The sequence below is a fragment of the Manis javanica genome, chromosome X (assembly GCF_040802235.1).
Source record: "Manis javanica isolate MJ-LG chromosome X, MJ_LKY, whole genome shotgun sequence".
Taxonomy (NCBI): Eukaryota; Metazoa; Chordata; class Mammalia; order Pholidota; family Manidae; genus Manis; species Manis javanica.
The window spans coordinates 51,262,539-51,281,428 of record NC_133174.1 but is presented as its reverse complement, the minus strand read 5'-3'; the positions used below and the strand labels follow the sequence as shown (position 1 = coordinate 51,281,428).

The 18,890-nt window shown below is 45.5% G+C and overlaps 1 protein-coding gene across 2 annotated transcripts in view; it reads left to right on the top strand.

Annotated features, from left to right (window-relative positions):
- The window catches only part of ARHGEF9 (Cdc42 guanine nucleotide exchange factor 9), a 442,967-nt gene that overhangs the window by 101,048 nt on the left and 323,029 nt on the right, over positions 1–18,890 (top strand). The window contains exons 4-6 of one of the 2 annotated variants that reach the window (XM_073228002.1): positions 580–642; positions 6,188–6,329; positions 9,667–9,924. The gene's annotated coding sequence lies outside the window, so the exon portion shown is untranslated. The remainder of the gene's footprint in view (positions 1–579; positions 643–6,187; positions 6,330–9,666; positions 9,925–18,890) is intronic. The other variant, XM_073228001.1, reaches the window with a different exon arrangement.

The following is an 18,890-nucleotide window of genomic DNA, read 5'->3' as shown; positions in this document are numbered from 1 at the left end:
GGCCAGACAGGGACTAGGGTTCGGAGGAAAAGCAAAGTGGAGTGTAAAAGCTGAATGTCAGGGGACGTTGATGTAGGTCAGGTGTGCTGTTGACCATCAGATCCAGTCACTTTGTTAGGAAGGAGTCTGGTTTGATGACACAGGGAAGTTAGATAGAGTGAGACATGACACCAAAGTCAAGAAAGGAAAGCAAATTTTATTATGCTCTGTAACAGAGCAGGCTTGCCTATGTTAGGCCTTCACCGCCTACTGTGAAGCTTCTTTTATGGGGTTTTTGGCAGAGCAGAGAAGTCCTTGATTTACAATTCTTGGTCTTGAAGGCCTTATCTGTTTGATGAAATGAAGACATGGGTTGTGCTCTGATGTTTGCTGTACCTGTACACTGATGTTTTTCTTTATCTGGGGGGTTGTTTTTCATTTGGGGAATGTATGGACCTTTTGAGTCACACCTGGCTCTTGAAACTGCCTAATTAACTCTGTGAGTCCTTTCTGGCTCTTATATGATTAACTGTTTGAGTTCTTTACTCTCTTTCCACTCTGCTCATGTCTGTCTTTCAGCCTAACAACTTCATTTTACAGATGATGGGGAAACTGAGTCCCAGAGAAGAGGAAGGATTTCCCCTTACACACAGAAAATGGAAGGTGAGTAGGACCTTCAAGAGTTCTAGTCTCAGCTCTGCCAGAAATCCTACTGACAAACTCCCTTCTCCCTCTGCGTTTTAGCAGCCTTCTCTGCAAACTGGAAATCCTCAGCCTTCCCTCAGGCAACCTACAGGTCTAACTGAGATAATGGGTATGAAAGCAATGCATTGTTAAGTAGCAAAGGCCACACGATTGTAATGGATCATTAAATGCAAACGGAGGTGAAAACCGGGCTAGCAGAATAGCTCAGGTTCTTTTTTGTTTCCCAGGGAAATGTCTGTGACTGGGTTCTTGTAGGTGTTTTAATTTTGAGTTCTATTCACCCAATCCTCCACAGCTAAGTGGCCCTGAAACTGTAGTTGCTTTGGCTTAGATTTAGCCAGGGTCAAGCCTGGTGCTGTTCTTGCAGCCCAGGAGTGGGTACAATTTCAGGGGATGATGTTGATGCCGGGGTTCTAGTTCACGAATCCGAAGAATGAGCTTCACAAACACTCAGGGTAGGAGAGCAAGATACAAGCTTTTGTTTAGAGAGAAAGTGAAAGGACAGAGCTCCTGGCTCATACCAGGAGGGGACAAGAGAGTCCATAGTTGGCTCAATGTCTAGGGGTTTTATGCGTGGTTGAGGATTTTCAGGAATGAGGGTAAAGGGTTAGGGGTGCAGACTTGTTGAGTGGTCTCAGAATGCTCATTCTTGATGAGTAACAGAATAAATTTTCTGCTCTGATTCTTTCTCAAGATAGCAGTTTCCCTCTGGGAGTATGTCGATTAGGATTACCTACCCTGTCCCCAAGGTGGGCTGGGTTGTTACTTGTTTGCTGAAGTAAGTTAAGAAACTTCTTGGGCTATTTATAGTTGGACTTGCTTACTAAATTAGTCTTTTTCCTAGGTTGCAGATTACTGGGTTAGAATCAGAGAAGGAAATATAGCACATAGGTATGGTTAAAATAAGTTGGGCCTTTTAGTAGGCTAAGGTAAATTTTACAGTGTCATGATCTAATTGATACAGTTAAGTCACGGGTTATGCTGAGACACTTCTTTTTATCTGTAGAACACTCAAACATTCCAGGCCAAGCTGCTGCTGGCTTTTTGAGCTTTAACTGATCTCACTGAAGATGTCTATATTCCTAGTCTGGTATCTTTACCCTAGAGAATTAGTGTGACTCTGACTTTGTGTAATGCTTATCACAGAGTTTCAATAGGGACTTCTTTGCACATTGCTATATTGTTCTGATGGTAATTATCTTGCTCTGTTTTTTCTCCAGAGGCCCTCACCCTACTCTGCCTAATCCCATGGTCCCTGTCTCAATGTTAGAGGCAGGGATGACGTTGTCTCTTCAGAACCCTTCATTTGGGGTTTATCAAATGTCAATGAGGATCGAAACTTCTTTGTGCCTCACTCCTTGCATTAGGAAAATGAGGAGAGTAATACTAATAATTATAGCTGACATTTACACAGTACTTACTATGTGTCTAGGCACTGTTCTCAGCATTTTACATGTATGTACTCATTTCATCCTACAACTACCCTATGGGTCAGGGTCTATCTTTAAAATACAGATGAAAATAATATCTATCTCATAGGGTTGTTGAGAAGATGAAATAAGTAAATGTACATAAGTGCTTATAACAGTATATGCCAAGAGTCATTACACAATAAATGTTAGCTATTTGCATTAGTTATTAAAAGCAAATGTTACAGGACGGGACTGTATCTCAAGCCTGTCATCAGTTAACACCTTAGTGATGAAGGAGGAAGGGGAAGATCATAAGCACTCTTTAGATTTGTACAGGACTCTATACTTTGCAGAGTACTATCCCATATATAAATTGATTTTCAAAACTACTCTACTTATAATTGTCATTATTATTATCATTATTCCCATATGACAAATGTAGGGGACAGCCTTTGTCTTCCCCCATGTCTGAACACAGAATGGGGAAGCACCAGCTTGAAAACAACTGATGCAGTCCTTGGAAGTTATCTGCCCACAAAAACATATCTTGACCTCGAAAAGGAGCCAGGACGCCTCATTCTGAAAACAGGGAGACCTTGGGAATGTGAGAAAACACCACCCCTGCTTACTGGGAAGATTCTAAGAAATCAAGAAGATGTCTGGCCTGTTTTCCCTGAGTAGGGAAAGATACGTATAGCATTTGGCTGAGGTCCGAGAAAGGCAGTATAAAAATAAAGGAGCTGCGCCACATCGGGACTGCTGCAGCCATTGTCTGTCTGTCTTTGTTGTCTGTGTTTTTTGTTCACTCCCATTTCACCCAATCGAGCAGCTCGCAACAACAAATGTGGAACTTGAGGCATGATACATGAGAAACAAAACATTGAAGTTGTAGTCAAAACGCCTAGTTTCAAAGCCCTGGCTCTTTTATTTTATTGGCTTTGTGAGTTTGAATATGTCATATAACCACTTTGATTCTTGGTTTCCTTCATTTATCAACCGGAAATAAGAAGTCTCTCCTGCTTCCTTACTAGGGAAAAAAGAAAATGTAGATATACAGAACACCTACTATGTGCTTTTACTTCTGTTATCTCATTTGATCCCCGCCAGTGTCCCTGTTCTATTAATCTGATCACCATTCAATTTTATTATGCTTCTGCCTATAAATGATACTCATAACTATACTGAGAAGCAGCTAGGGCAGTGACTACTGTCCCCATTTCACAGCTGAAGAGACTGAGCCTTGCCTATGGATACAAAGTAAGTCAGTGGTAGATGTGGGATCAGAACACAGAGATCCTGGCCTTTATGTCAGTGCTGGATTTACATGGCCCCTGATTCCTTTCTGTGGTCTCTTGAGAGTTATTAAGCCAAATTTCCCCAGTCCCTTAGCTGCTGTACATTTCAAAGCTAGTGGCACACCTATGGACTATAAAGGAAACAATAGTCTGGTTTTGCCAACCAAATTGCCAGCTCTTCTGGCCTCTCTCTTGTGCCCTCTTTCCCCATCACCATTAACCCCTACTCTATGGATTCAGTTCCTCCTTCCTATTGGCCTCCTGGCACAGTGCAAAGAAGGGGGTGGGCAGGGCACTCCCCAGGTCAGCAAGACTGCCCCCAACTGCTGTGGGTTCTGCCATCCAGACCTTCAGGGACACTCAACAAAGAAGAGTGAAGTCAAAAATGGGTACTACATCAGGATGTTTCTGGATATACCAAATTGTGAAATTGATACTACAGGAGTCCCAGTTTGGGCATCCAGTAGTAGTAGATATTCTTTAAAGACATTAGGGGCTACAGAGATTATAACCTTAATTCAGATGGGCCTTAGCAAAAGTACAAATGACTGCCTTTTGCCTTTCTTTTCTTACCCTCTTCCTGTTCTGCGGGCTCCTTGCCCCTGTCCTCTAAGCTTCAAGCTGCTTAATTCTTGTCCCTCTCAAAGTTTCAGTTTCCAAAAGGCTGTGTTCTTCTGTATTGGTTAGAATTGTGTCCACCAAAATATATCTTCAATTCCTAACCCTCATTACCTGTGAGTGTGATCATGTTTGGAAACAGGGTCTTTCCAGACGAATCACGTTAAGATGATGTCATACTGGATTAGGATGAACCCTGATCTTATGACTGATATCTTTATAAGAAGAGGGAAATTTGGACACAAACACAGGCAAAGACACAGGGAAGAAGGCCATGTGATGATGGAGGTAAACACTGGAGTGATGCAGCTACCAGCCAAGAAATGCCAACGATTTCTGAAAGCCACCAGGAAATAGGGGCATGGAAGTATCCTCCCCTAGAGATGTCAGAGAGAACATGGTCCTGCTGATACCTTTATTTCAAACTTCTTGTCTCCAGAACTGTGAGAGAATACATTCCAATTACTTTAAGCCACCCAGTTTGTGGCAATTTGCTATGGTGACCCTAGGAAACTAATACATCTTCTGTTCCCCAAACCAGATCTCTGACCCCAAGTACAGGCTGGAAAGCAATCTGACTAGTCTAATTCATATGGAGGTCTGTTTTAATCCTCCCAAAGAAGGGTGAACCCCTACCCCCACAAATGATGCTGAAATTGGTGGACTGTCAGCCACTGTGACTAGTGAGGTGGAGATCTTCGGGTCTTATAGAGGGAGGAGGATTTGGGGGCAGGTATCCTGAAAATCTTACCACAGAGCTTGATTGCATGCTCTGTTGGTAGCTTCCCTTCCTTCAATGCAGAATCAAAATAATTCAGTGCCCAGTTCCTTCCACTGCTTGGCCTCAGTTTTTTTTCCCCATCTGTTCAAATAGGAAGTTAGATTGTATGACCTTTAAGAGGCCTTCCAGCTCTAACAGTTTATGGGTCTATGATACAAAGTACACAAGTTAGGTTTGGGAGAGTGGTAAAAAGTAACCTTGAGACCATGTCTTAGGATCCATACAGATTCATTACAGTCTCTCTTACCTTCTGCAGCTCTGTTTTCAGTGCTACCCAGTGACGTTTTCTGTACATAAGGATGAACCAACTTTGGTGGCTGGTCTGTCCCCTTGGAAATTCAGTTAGCATTGGATAGAAACCCTTTCTTAGTCATCCAAACTGTTAACTGCTCCCCACATCCAACCCTGTTAGAGATGAATGATATAGGTAGAGGAAACCTGTATCATATTCATAGTGACTTAGCAGTGTTGAGGAGGAACTTGAAGGATATAGGAGCCCAGGAACTATTTTTGTCTTGCCTTGAAAGGCAGTGTGGCAGGTCTTTAGTCAGACAGACCTATCATTTACTAGTTGTGTGACCCTGTGCAACTCATTTATCCCTTCTGAGCCTTGGTTTCCCTACTGTAAAATTGACTACTATCTACCTTATGGAATAGTTGTGAAGACTGAATGAAATAACATACACAAGTACACACAGAAGGATATTGATACATACCAGGTACTCCACAGGTATTTCACAGATGTTAGTTCCTTTCCCCATTTTCCTTTTAGAGATCAGAATTTTGGAAAAGAAAGGATTTGGGATGAAAACAACTGGTTACATTGATATCAAAGGAGAGGACTTGGACTTGGTCTTAGCTAAGATGTGCTCCTAGCAAGAAAGAGTTTTTCTCTCTCTCAATCAATCTCACTCACACTCTGAAAAAACTTCATTATGTGCTTTATGTGTATTTTCTTATTTTGCCATCCTAGCAACTCAGCAAAGTAGGTGCTATCACTAACCCTCTTACGCAGATGAGGAAACTGAGACTCAGAGAGCTGAATTCATTTGCTTGTGATTCCACACTGAGTAAAGGTTGAAGTCTATAGTAAATGCAGAATCCTTACTCTCCCATCCCAATACAAACTGAACACACACAAAATGACGAAGAAAAGAGAAACAAATAGATACTATTTTCTTTAAATCAGTTGTCTGATTTTCGTTTTCTCCACTGCCTTATGTCTTTTAGACTTTTGGCAGTTGGATCTTTGCTTGCATTTATTGATGATACATGGTAACCCTGCCGGGATTTAGGGGCTGGACCAAATGATATTTCAAATTAGAAATTCTGCTGAATAATCTTTATTCCATGCTCCAGCCCCACTGAGTAACTAATCCTGATAATACTCTTTGCAGGTGTTCTTTCTTCCATCTGAAACATCACCAAGGACTCCACCCCTAAAAATTCTGGAAAAATGCCACTCTCTGCCTGTCTCACAGAGCATCTCTATGGAGTTGGATCAAGTGGGCTGGAGGAGACCCAGGAAGTTTTGCACAGGTATGCCATTTATGCCCTGCTTTCTGCCACAGGACATGCTATGCAGGCCTTTTGCATAGACAGACTGTGTTGATATTTACCCTCCTTCCTCCTCACCCCTCACCCCGCAGTACTCCCCAATGCCTTGGTATATGCTTTTCTGTCTCCATGCTCTTCTAAAATGCAAATATGCTCATTATTGGGACTCTTTCACTTGAAACATTCAAATATCCCATCTTCCCAAGGCCTCATTCTTTTGCCCAGGCCCTCTGTATACTTTCTAGGTTTTATGAGTTCCCATTCCTCCCTTCCACCCTCTTCATAGTGCTCATATATACACCCTCCTGGCCTCAAAGAGATCAGTCCCAAAGTCTCACCCCTCCATGAAGTCATCCTAGCCTTGTGTCTTGCCTGGACTTACTTCCTGTGGATCCCAGGTCCTCCTCCTCCTTCACTGACCACAGACCATGGAAAGACCCTCAAGGCACAAGGCAGCTTCATTTAACCTACTCAAAATCCAGAGTCTTCCCCCTACCAACACTTTAGCTACCTCCCAGAGCTTCAGGATTTCACCCTTTCAGACTCAGCTACACTCTTTGTTACTCACAAGTAAAGCTGCATTTTCTGCCACGACAGGGAGATTTCATACTTTCTTACTATGGGCATTTTATCACACCCTGATAACCACCAGGCCCCACCCCCAATCGTTTTTGCAGCAACATAATTTGCATGAATGCTGAGGACACACAAGCCCTCACAGCATTCCTTTCCAAAGTTTTCTACTGTATCTACAAATTCTGGGAGCCCTGGTACCACTTCCCCATGCCCTAAAAGTTCCCTCAACCCCAATGGCTGTGTAGCTGCTCTGGACCTGCTATTTCTTTTCTTTTCTCTTTTACTCTCCTTACCTCCATGTGGAGGACATGTGAGATGTTCTGACTTGGATCTTATTTCCAACCTTGCAGTTCCTTGCCAGCATTACAGGAAGAAATCATAGGCTTGGGTCTTTTGTGGCATCATCTCCCTCAGAAATCCCCTAAATCCAGGGAGGTGGTTAAGGAAAGAGAAAAGAATTCTGAAGACAGATAATCCTTCATTGTTAGAACTAGTAGAGTACTTAGAGGTTGCTCAGTCCTCTTGTTTTGTGAATGAGGAAATCGGCTGAGACTGGGAAAGGTCATTAAGTCAGTTCATAACAGAGTTATGATTGAGGGTTTCAGCCTCCTGACTTTCCACTATGCTAGAGTGATTTTACTCCAGTTGTAGAGAAAAGTCTTAAGTATTGGAATGCCAAGCCTCAGTTCCATTCAAGCTCACCTGTACTGAGATTTCTGGCCACCTCCTTCCCACCATAAAGAGACTGCAGGTGGTAGGCACAAATGAAGTCATCAAGGCAGCAACAGATGCCTGCTATGTTTTGTAAGTCCTCTGTCTGAGAATACGTTACTCTCTCACAATCCCCTGGGAGGTCAGGCCAAGGAGACAAATGCAGGGGATCTAGTCATAGCTGTTCCCCTCTTCCCTCCCTCTTAGGAAGTGAGCCCATACCTCTGTAATTCAGAGGTTTTTTAGCAGCTGCTACCATTTCATTGCCAAGCGCATAGTTTTGCCTCCCTCCACCAGCCTGTTGATTGTCTGGAGCAGGTGACAGCCCCTTTAGAGGGCCCAGCAAGGCCAGGGTAATACTTACCCTGGAGACTGCTCTGAGCTTATTTATAGGCCATGGTGGAAAACTGTGCTGCTGAGATTGGCACAGGTCCTGCCATCACCTCAGCAACAACTCTCACCTCTGAGATATAAGTGGCTCCCACGCTGCAGCTCTGTTTCTCAAGGTCCCAAACAGATACTTGGGCTAAAAATATCCCTAGGAAGAAAGCTGACATCAGGATCCCATTTGGGAGGCTACTTGTCATTTAGTTCCTCTTATTATTTCATTCTTATTACATTTACTACCTGATTTGCTTCCATCTTACTCAGGGCCTGAAGGACTTCAGTTTGTCTTCTAGTGCTCAATCTCAGCTCTTATAACTTCTTCCACATACACTCCTACCAGTCCCTTCCTCCCTCTTGGCTTCTAATTTAGAGGTTTCCAGTGTAGATCAATATAGTGGAAAGAGGATAAGCTTTGGAGTTGGGCAGACTGATATTCAGAGGACTGAGATACTGGAGAATATGTGACTCAGGATCATTGTAAGGACTGAGTGAAACAGAATCTATGAATGTCCCTGCCACAGTTCCTGGCATGTGGGGGTTCTCAGTGATGGTAGGTTCCTTCTTCCCACTGCCCTCCACCAATTTTATGTGCCCAAGGACTTCTTCCACATGCACACACACATATACCACTGTGGATCCTGACTCTGCTGTAGTACATGAGCTACTTCCTTTCATTATTCATTGTGGATAAAATGAGAGTTCCTGTGGCCAGGATTCTCACCTGGCCATGGTTGACTAACTCACTGCACACCTGTGGGCAATACATGGCTGCTGACTCTACAAAAAGAGCCCTGCCCAGTGCTGTGGGCGTGACATGGTGGCAGGCCTACAAAGCTTCAGGAGAGCAGAGCAGAGGCTGGAGTGGTGGCAGCACTGAGGACAGAGGCCCAGAGGATGGCTGTGCAGGAGGACTATGCAGAGAGGCCTGGAGGATGGCTGTGTGGGATGACTGTGCAGAGATGCCCGGAGGATGGCTGTGAGGGATGACTATGCAGAGAGGTCCAGAGGATGGCTGTGCAGGATGCCTGTGTGGACAGAGGAGCCCAGAGGCTGGCTGTGCAGGAGGACTGTGCAGAGAGGCCCGGAGGATGGCTGTGAGGGCCAACTGTGAAGACAGAGGAGCCCAGAGGATGGCTGTGATGACAGAGGGGCCCAGAGGCAGAGACTGGCTTGCTGCATGCAGACTTGTTCTGAGTGAACAGGATTTAAGTGACTGACCTCCCACCTGGAAATAATGTTGGGTATAACCCTTTCACCCCAAGAACGTTTTACTGTCATTTTCTTTGGTCACATTGAATCCATAGTGAACTTGCCCAGGGCTGAAACCCATTGGCAAGACAATTGGTGAAAGTTGGCAGGGTTCACTGTTGACCAAGGAAAAAGACAGACTGCCCTTATGGGAGCAGTGCTTCAGCAGGCTGCAACTGTGAATGGGGAGACAGTGGATCATCCCCCAATGGGTATGTGGTCTGAGGTGGCTTGCTTCCTAGAGGACTGGGCCCCACCCCAAGAATGGAGACAAGTGGAGGTGACACCTGAAGCAGTAGGGGTGGCTCTTGGTATAGTAAGTAGATTCTTTGAGAAGCAGAGTGCCTGGGAGGCAGGGGGGACTGTGGGTTGGCTGTTTCTCACAGTATTAAAACAGTCTACAGAGGAGACCCAAGAAATGGCAGCATGAGAATGCAAGCTGCAAACTTCTGTGGATTCCCTGAGGAAGGAGATGGCCTTGATGCAGGAGGAGGCAGCAGGAGAGCGCCAGCAGCGAGGTGCCATTGGAGGTGAGATGGCAGCACTGCCAGGTGTTCTGAAGGAGGAAGAGGCCATCAAAGAATAAGACTAACTCCTGAGGGAAGCACAGGTGGAAGTGGCACAAGAACGTCAGCTGCGAAGCATTGAGCTGAAGGTAAGAGACCTGAGGACTGAGCTGGCATTGTTGCAGCACTGTAGCAGAGGAGGCACTCAGGTGGGGGGGGGGGGTGGAGAGAAAGGTGCTGTCAGTCCCAGAAATGGAGGAGCTGGGGAAGGATGAAGGGGTAGTGCTGGAGGCACTGGCCCCACCTGTATTGAAAGCATGCCCAGTGGTTGTAAAGAAAATAAAGACCCAGCAGCTGAAAGTTCCCCAAGAAGAGGAACAGCTCCCTCCCCCGGTCGTGGAGCACTCTATGCTCCACCCCTATACTCAGGCTGAGCCTGTGGTTGTGGGACTTAGGGGAGGATGGAATTGTTTTGTCAGGATCAGAGATGGGAGAGTTGTCTTCCCTGACAGTGCAGCCCGCCTTGAGGCAGTGATTACAAAATGCGAGGTGACACATACAGTAGCTGAAGCAACGAGAACCCGAAAAGAAATAAGACCTGTTACTCACAGGAGGAATTTGAGGGGCCTCATGAGGGTTACGAGGACCCAGATGTGGGTTGATTTGATACGGTCAGGAGTAGATGGAAGGAAATTAGACCGGAAGCCAAATAGGATCTTACTGGAGCTATAGGCAACAGCTGAAACCAGAGCAGCAGTTCCAGCCATTAAGACCAAAGAGGCAGAGGTCAGAGACAGAGCCATGAGTCCGGCCTGTGTGTCTGCAAGACTTCCTGCTGGAGAGGCTGGAGAACAATCTTCGAGCTTCCTTGCACAGGCACCATTGCAGAGGACTAAGGGCACAGAGATTGAGAGAAAGAATCCTGGAGGGGTGGAGTGTGAATTAACTGAGAGTTCCTGTGGCCGGGATTTTCACCTGGCTGTGGTTGACTAGCTCACTGCACACCTGTGGGCAATACATGGCTGTTGACTGTATATAAAGAGCTCTGCCCAGTGCTCTGGGCATGCCAGAGCGAGAGGGCTGCAAGGCTGCAGGAGAGCAGAGGCTGGGGTGGTGACAGTGCCGAGGGCAGAGGCCCAGAGGATGGCTGTGCAGGACAACTGCAGAGAGTCACGGAGGATGGCTGTGAGGGATGGCTGTGTGGACAGAGGGGCCCAGTGGCAGAGAGTGGCTTGCTGCATGCAGACTCACTCCGAGTGAACAGGATTCCAGTGTCTGACCTGCCACCTGGAAATAAAGTTGGGTATAACCCTTTCACCCTGAGAATGTTTTGCTGTCATTTTCTTTGGTCACACTGAAACCGTAGTGTACTTGCCCGGGGCTGAAACCCATTGGCAAGACATCATTCATTCACCCAACAAGTATTTACTGATCAAAATTAGAAAATCACTGGAGATTGCCTTCTGTTAAGCTGCTGTGGTGGAATGGGCAAAAGTTTTGAAGTCAAATATATGTAGATTTGAATCTTGGCTCCATCACTTACTAGCTGTGTGCCTGGGACAAGACACTTTACCACTTTGAGACTCCATTTTCTGATGTGTAATATTAGGATATAATTTGAAACCTGCATGCAGTACTCTAAGACTGAAAAGGGATAACATACAAAAGTATGCAACTAGATGGTAATGATAATAAAGGCTATAACAATGAACTGGGTAGAAATAGGATTTATCTTTCTTATACCTATCCAAGCCCTTTACATACTCAACAGCCTATCAACACCTGTTGATGCCAATATTAGAATTCAAGATTTACTTTCCAAATTAAGAAAGGTTGGTCTTCTACTTGAAAGGACTAGAATCCCAGAAGCAGCCGCACTTCAGTCATACCCACACACATTTCAACCCACATATTGGCTGATCTCACAGGCCTATTCTGGCAGTGATATTCAGATCATTTCTCCCTGATGCCCTGTCTCTCCCAGTAGGGGTGACTCTGCAGTTGTGCTTGTTATGTCCGAATCACGGTGAGTCTCAAGAACCACTGGAGGACTCAAATAGCATGTAAAGACAAAGAGCCTTTATTAAAGCAATACAAGCTCAAGCTTGAGCACCCAACCAGCCCGACACAGCGGGACTTGGTTCGGGAGCCCCTGTGAAAGTTTTAGCAGGACTTTTGTACACAGAGAAGAGGCAGCTAGGGAGTTTCTTTCCAGTCAGAACTGGGATAGGTTGACCTTTAACTAGGGCTGGTTTGTCTCAAGCTGATTGGGTCATTTGGGGGAGTTGCCACGATTAGTTCCCCTTTTTTCTGTTTGTGTAATGCCTTTCAAGAGGGGGTTTTTCAGTAAGTTTGTGGTTTTTCTTAGTAACTGACTTGTGACATGGACTTGTGACACTGAAATGGGGTAAGTTAGTTTTAGCCTCTTGAGATGGAGTCACTTTGGTCAAGTCCCACTTGGTTTTCTAATTTCCCCCTTGTCTTTAGGATCCAGGAAAGTCCAGTCATGGACTTGCCAGAGAAACATATGGGGTGATTCTCATAGGTGTAGGGGCTTGTATTTATGCAGGGTGTACAGCAGGGCAGTTTTGAAAACGGCCTTCAACTGGAGCCAAACATCTTCCTGGGAGAGGGCTAGGGCTTTTAGGGAGGTGAGAAAGGCAGAATCATTTCTCAAACGGGGTTAGATTCAACATATAAGGAGTGTTCCATGCTCTAAATGGCGCATAGGGAAGGAGGGACACCCAGTCTCCGCCAGTCTCTAGGGTCAATTTGGCTAGGGTCTCTTTTAGGGTCTTATTCATCCGTTCTACCTGTCCTGAACTCTGGGGCCTGTAGGCACAATGGAATTTCTAATCTGCCTCAAGGACTCTAAAGAGTCTCTTTATTACCTGCGAGGTAAAGGCTGGTCCGTTGTCAGAACTTAACCAGGCTGGCATACTATACTTCAGGAGTATTTCTTCTAGGAGATAACTGCTTTTATCTGTACACCATGTCAATTCAGCATCTGGTAGTGGCTGATCAGTCAGGTCTTGTCGCAGGCTGTATACTTGGCTCAGGATGTCAATGCAGTTGTGCAGTGGAGCATCTAGGTCAGGATTTGGCAGCAGTGAAGCAGGGTTGAGGGTTGTGCTCTCTGTGTGGCACATCTGGGCTTTTTACACAGATGCCCGGTACCCCAGATCTCCTAGGGTGTTTAACAGAGCTTCCGTTCTGGCATGGCAAGCATCTCCAGCATCTGCAGCTTAACAGGGGTTGCTCTTGGCTTAAGTTTCACAAGGAGTGGGTGTTGGTGTGCCGTGAGGCTCATACTCCCAGTCTCTGCCCACGCCTTCGGGAATCGTGACAGCCAGATGGATATGTCTTGCCCAGCTGGAGGGTTCTGAAACAGTCTATATTCATCATGTAGTTGAAGAGTTAGGACTTGTACAGGGTAATTGTCTTGGTCTGTGACTAGGACACTTTTTTCTGAGAAGACAATTCGGGCTCCAATCTTGGTCAGTAAATCCTTGCCCAAGAGTGGGTAAGGGCATTCAGGTGGAATGGTGGACCTGGTTTTTCCCCAGATCTACAGTCCACCTGGTGGTCTAGGAATATTGGCTGATACCTGTAGCCCCTTGCACACAGGACTTTCTTGGTGACAGTTTACCATCTCGTTGAGTCAAAACAGAATGTTGAGCTCCCGAGTCCACCAGGAACTCAACTGGTTTCTCTTCCACTCTCAGGGTTGGTTACCCGGGGCTCAGGGAGGGGTGCAAATCTCGTCTCTCCTAGTCCTCACTATCTCTGAGCTCAAGTACTTGAACTCTCTCTGGGGCACGGCCTGCTTTTTGGGTTTTCTTTGGGCAGTCTCGGATCTAATGCCACCTCTCCTTACAGGAAGCACATTGATCTTTTTGGAGCAGAGGTTGGTGCTCTTGCGAGGACAGTCTCTTACCGTGCTCTCCAGACAGCTGCTTCAGTTGCCGACACCTCTCCACCACTGTTCCCGTGGTTGTAGCTAGCAGAATTTTGGTCATACCTCCGGGGTATTTTTTCTGTGTACGCCCTTGCTTTTCTTCGGACGTTTCTCTGTTGTTATACACTTTCTCGGTGACAGCTAATATTTCTGGGATGGATTTGTCAGCCAGCCTATCTTTTTTCTGCAATTTTTTATGTCAGGTGCTGCCTGATTTACAAATGCCATAATTACTGCGGATTTATTTTCTGGGGCTTCTGGTTCCTTGGGCACATAGGCCCTAAACGCCTCTTGGATCTTTCTTTAAAAAGCTGCCGGAGACTTTGCTTTTTCTTGTTGCACATTACTTACTTTTGCCAAATTGGTGGGTAGGCGGGCCGCCGCCCTGAGACCCCCCCATCAGAGCCTGGTGGTAGACCTGGAGTCTCGCCTTACCTTTAGCCTAGTTGAAGTCTCAGTCTGGTCTTGTCAGCAGGAAACTGATCAATTAGGGCTTGGTTTGTGGTTGGATTTCTATATGCTCTGGGTATGAGTTTCCATGCTTCTAAGGTGATTTTGTCCCTTTTTTCTGTAGTAAAGAGGACCTGTTCTACTGAAATCTAGTTCTTTACTAGTGTAGGAGTAGTAAAACAGTGAGTATAAATGACAAAAGACTTACAAATGACAATGGTTAAAGATTTGATGAGAGCTTATTGTAAGACAGTTGACTTAACGAAATTTGAACATTTTCGTAATAAAACCGTAACAAAGTTTAGCATCATTTTCTTTGACGTAACAAAGTTTAGCATTATTCCTTTTGACAGTGCTTTCTAGGTAATTAAGCAGGTAATTATATATTAGATAAATAAGCCAAATTAGCCAAATACTTTCTTCAATGAGAAAATAATTCTTCTGATATGTTCAAGGGGCTCTCTGGAACATATCAGAGTTAAATAGAGGTAAAAGCACCTTTTTTGAATTTGATTTTGGGAAGTTGTCAGAAGAAAGTTTCTTTGGCACTTGCTTAAATAGGATTATAGGAATGTTATGCCCGAATCACGGCAAGTCCCAAGAACCACTGGAGGACTCAGATGGCATGTAAAGACAAAGAGCCTTTATTAAAGCAATACAAGCTCGAGCTTGGGCACCCAACCGGCCCGACACAGCGGGACTTGCTTCGGGAGCCCTTGTGAATGTTTTAGCAGGATTTTTATTCCTACAGGAGAGGCAGTTAGGGAGTTTCTTTCCAGGCAGAACTGGGATAGGTTGACCTTTAACTAGGGCTGGTTTGTCTCAAGCTGATTGGGTCGTTTGAGGGGTTGGCACAATTAGTTTTATGTTCCATAAATGCATGAGCCAGAGTTCCATCAAGAAAGGTCACTATCTAGGACCCCCGATGACAAAATCTGAAATGCACACAAACAGGGGCTTCTATGGCTACTGCCAGAAGTACATTATGCCATGACAAAATTAAATGCATAAGTCAAATTCATCATGTAGACAGTACTGATTATTTTACAATATGAAAAACTCTAGTGTTTTCTATATCCCAATTTAAACATCAATTTGACACAGACAGGTTATTGTCTCATAAAATCCTGTTATCTTGCAAGAATGAGAACCATTTAAGGAATATCTACTGTTTTGAAAAAGACCACTTCATCCTCTTGCCAGTAATTTGTCACAAAAATATGAATCATTTCTCGAATTAATTTTGTGAGGAATATAGCAAGATGCCTACCTTCTGATTTATTCTGCCCCTCCCTCCCTTCCTTCCTTTCTTGCCTCCTTCTTCTTCGCTTCCTTTCTTCTGTTTTTTCATTCCTGCAAAAGATAAAAACTCTCCCTTCTTTACTTCTAGTCCAAGATTCCACGCTCATGCCTGGATGTCCTGAAAATGGTCTGTTAGTAGAGTGAGGGGGGTACTATGTCCTGGGCTCATGTTTAGCAACACCGGGGCCAAGGATGCCACTGTAGTCTTGTTCTGAAACTCAGACGAACACTATAGGATGGACAAACAGACAGGTCCCTGACGAAACTGAAAGAGACCAACAGCTGCGGGAGTGACCCGCTTTGTTTCTCCCTGGAAAAATCAGCGAACAAGAGTGAGTCTAGGACGTCTCCTAGTGCTCATGACCCGGGGTCTCTTGGTGCATCCGCCTAGACCTCCTACAGGCAATTTCAGATTCGGGGCCCCACCTGCACATGTCAGTAATAACATTGATAGACATAAGACATTTTCAGACACAGAGTGTACTCACCAGCTGGCAGCAGGCTAGGTGATCTGAAATCCTGAGGTTCTGGGGATCCTGGACGAGCCACAAAATGTTATGCCAGAATCACGGCAAGTCCCAAGCACCACTGGAGGACTCAGATGGCATGTCGACAAAGAGCCCTCATTAAAGCAATACAAGCTTGAGCTTGAGCACCCAACCGGCCCGACGCAGTGGGACTTGGTTCGGGAGCCCCTGTGAATGTTTTTACAGGATTTTTATACACACAGGAGAGGCAGTTAGGGAGTTTCTTTCCAGGCAGAACTGGGATAGGCTAACTTTTAACTAGGGCTGGTTTGTCTCAAGCTGATTGGGTCATTTGGGGTTCACCACGATTAGTTCCCCTTTTTACTGTTTGTGTAATGCCTTTTAAGAGGGTTTTTTTTTGGTAAGTTTGTGGCTTTTCTTAGTAACTAACTTGTGACACTGACTTGTGACACTGAAATGGGGTAAGTTAGTTTTAGCCTCTTGAGATAGAGTCACTTTAGTCAAGTCTCACTTGGTTTTCTCATTCCCCCCTTGTCTTTAGGATCCAGGAAAGTCCTATCATGGACTTGCAGGGGAAATGTATGGGGGCGGTTCCTGTAGGTCTAGAGGTTGGTATTCATGCAGGGTGTACAGCGGGGCAGTTTCGAAAACGGCCTTCAACTGGAGCCAAACATCTTCCTAGGAGAGGGATAGGGCTTTTAGGGAGGTGAGAAAGGCAGAATTATTTCTCAAACTAGGTTAGATTCAACACATAGGGAGTGTTCCGCGCTCTAAATAGCACATAGGGAAGGAGGGACACTCAGTCTGCTCCAGTCTCTATCCGAGTACTGCCTGGAAAGAAACTCCCTAGCTGCCTCATCAAATCATTAACCATTGTTATTTGTAAGTCTCTTGTCATTTATACTCACTGTTTTACTACTCCTACACTAGTAAAGAACTAGATTTCAGTAGAACACATCCTCTTTACTACAGAAAAAAGGGACAAAATCACCTTAGAAGCATGGAAACTCATACCCAGAGCATATAGAAATCCAACCACAAACCAAGCCCTAATTGATCAGTTTCCCGCTGACAAGACCAGACTGAGACTTCAACTAGGCTAAAGGTAAGGCGAGACTCCAGGTCTACCACCAGGTTCTGATGGGGGGGTCTCAGGGCGGCGGCCCGCCTACCCACCAATTTGGCAAAAGTAAGTAACGTGCAACAAGAAAAAGCAGAGTCTCCGGCAGCTTTCTTAGAAAAGATCCATGAGGCGTTTAGGGCCTATGTGCCCAAGGACCCAGAAGCCCCAGAAAATAAATCTGCAGTAATTATGGCATTTGTAAATCAGGCAGCACCTGACATAAGAAAAAATTGCAGAAAAAAGATAGGCTGGCTGACAAATCCATCCCAGAAATATTAGCTGTCGCCGAGAAAGTGTATAACAACAGAGAAACGTCTGAAGAAAAGCAAGCATGTACACAGGAAAAATACACCAGAGATATGACCAAAATTCTGGTAGCTGCAACCACCAGGACAGCCGTGGAGAGGTGTTGACACCTGAAGCAGCTGTCTGGAGAGCACGGTAAGAGACTGTCCTCACAAGAGAGCTGACCTTGGCTCCAAAAAGATCAATGTGCTTCCTGTAAGGAGAGGGGACAGTAGATCTGAGACTGCCCAAAGAAAACCCAAAAAGCAGGCCGTGCCCCAGAGAGAGTTCAAGTACTTGAGCTCAGAGATAGTGAGGACTAGGAGAGACGAGATTTGCACCCCTCCCTGAGCCCCGGGTAACCAACCCTGAGAGTGGAAGAGAAACCAGTTGAGTTCCTGGTGGACTCGGGAGCTCAACATTCTGTTTTGACTCAACGAGATGGTAAACTGTCACCAAGAAAGTCCTGTGTGCAAGGGGCTACAGGTATCAGCCAATATTCCTAGACCACCAGGTGGACTGTAGATCTGGGGAAAAACCAGGTCCACCATTCCACCTGAATGCCCTTACCCACTCTTGGGCAAGGATTTACTGACCAAGATTGGAGCCCGAATTGTCTTCTCAGAAAAAAGTGTCCTAGTCACAGACCAAGACAATTACCCTGTACAAGTCCTAACTCTTCAACTACATGATGAATATAGACTGTTTCAGAACCCTCCAGCTGGGCAAGACATATCCATCTGGCTGTCACGATTCCCGAAGGCGTGGGCAGAGACTGGGAGTATGAGCCTCACGGCACACCAACACCCACTCCTTGTGAAACTTAAGCCAAGAGCAACCCCTGTTAAGCTGCAGATGCTGGAGATGCTTGCCATGCCAGAACGGAAGCTCTGTTAAACACCCTAGGAGATCTGGGGTACCGGGCATCTGTGTAAAAAGCCCAGATGTGCCACACAGAGAGCACAACCCTCAACCCTGCTTCACTGCTGCCAAATCCTGACCTAGATGCTCCACTGCACAACTGCATTGACATCCTGAGCCAAGTATACAGCCTGCGACAAGACCTGACTGATCAGCCACTACCAGATGCTGAATTGACATGGTGTACAGATAAAAGCAGTTATCTCCTAGAAGAAATACTCCTGAAGTATAGTATGCCAGCCTGGTTAAGTTCTGACAACGGACCAGCCTTTACCTCGCAGGTAATAAAGAGACTCTTTAGAGTCCTTGAGGCAGATTAGAAATTCCATTGTGCCTACAGGCCCCAGAGTTCAGGACAGGTAGAACGGATGAATAAGACCCTAAAAGAGACCCTAGCCAAATTGACCCTAGAGACTGGCGGAGACTGGGTGTCCCTCCTTCCCTATGCGCCATTTAGAGCATGGAACACTCCTTATATGTTGAATCTAACCCCGTTTGAGAAATGATTCTGCCTTTCTCACCTCCCTAAAAGCCCTAGCCCTCTCCCAGGAAGATGTTTGGCTCCAGTTGAAGGCCGTTTTCAAAACT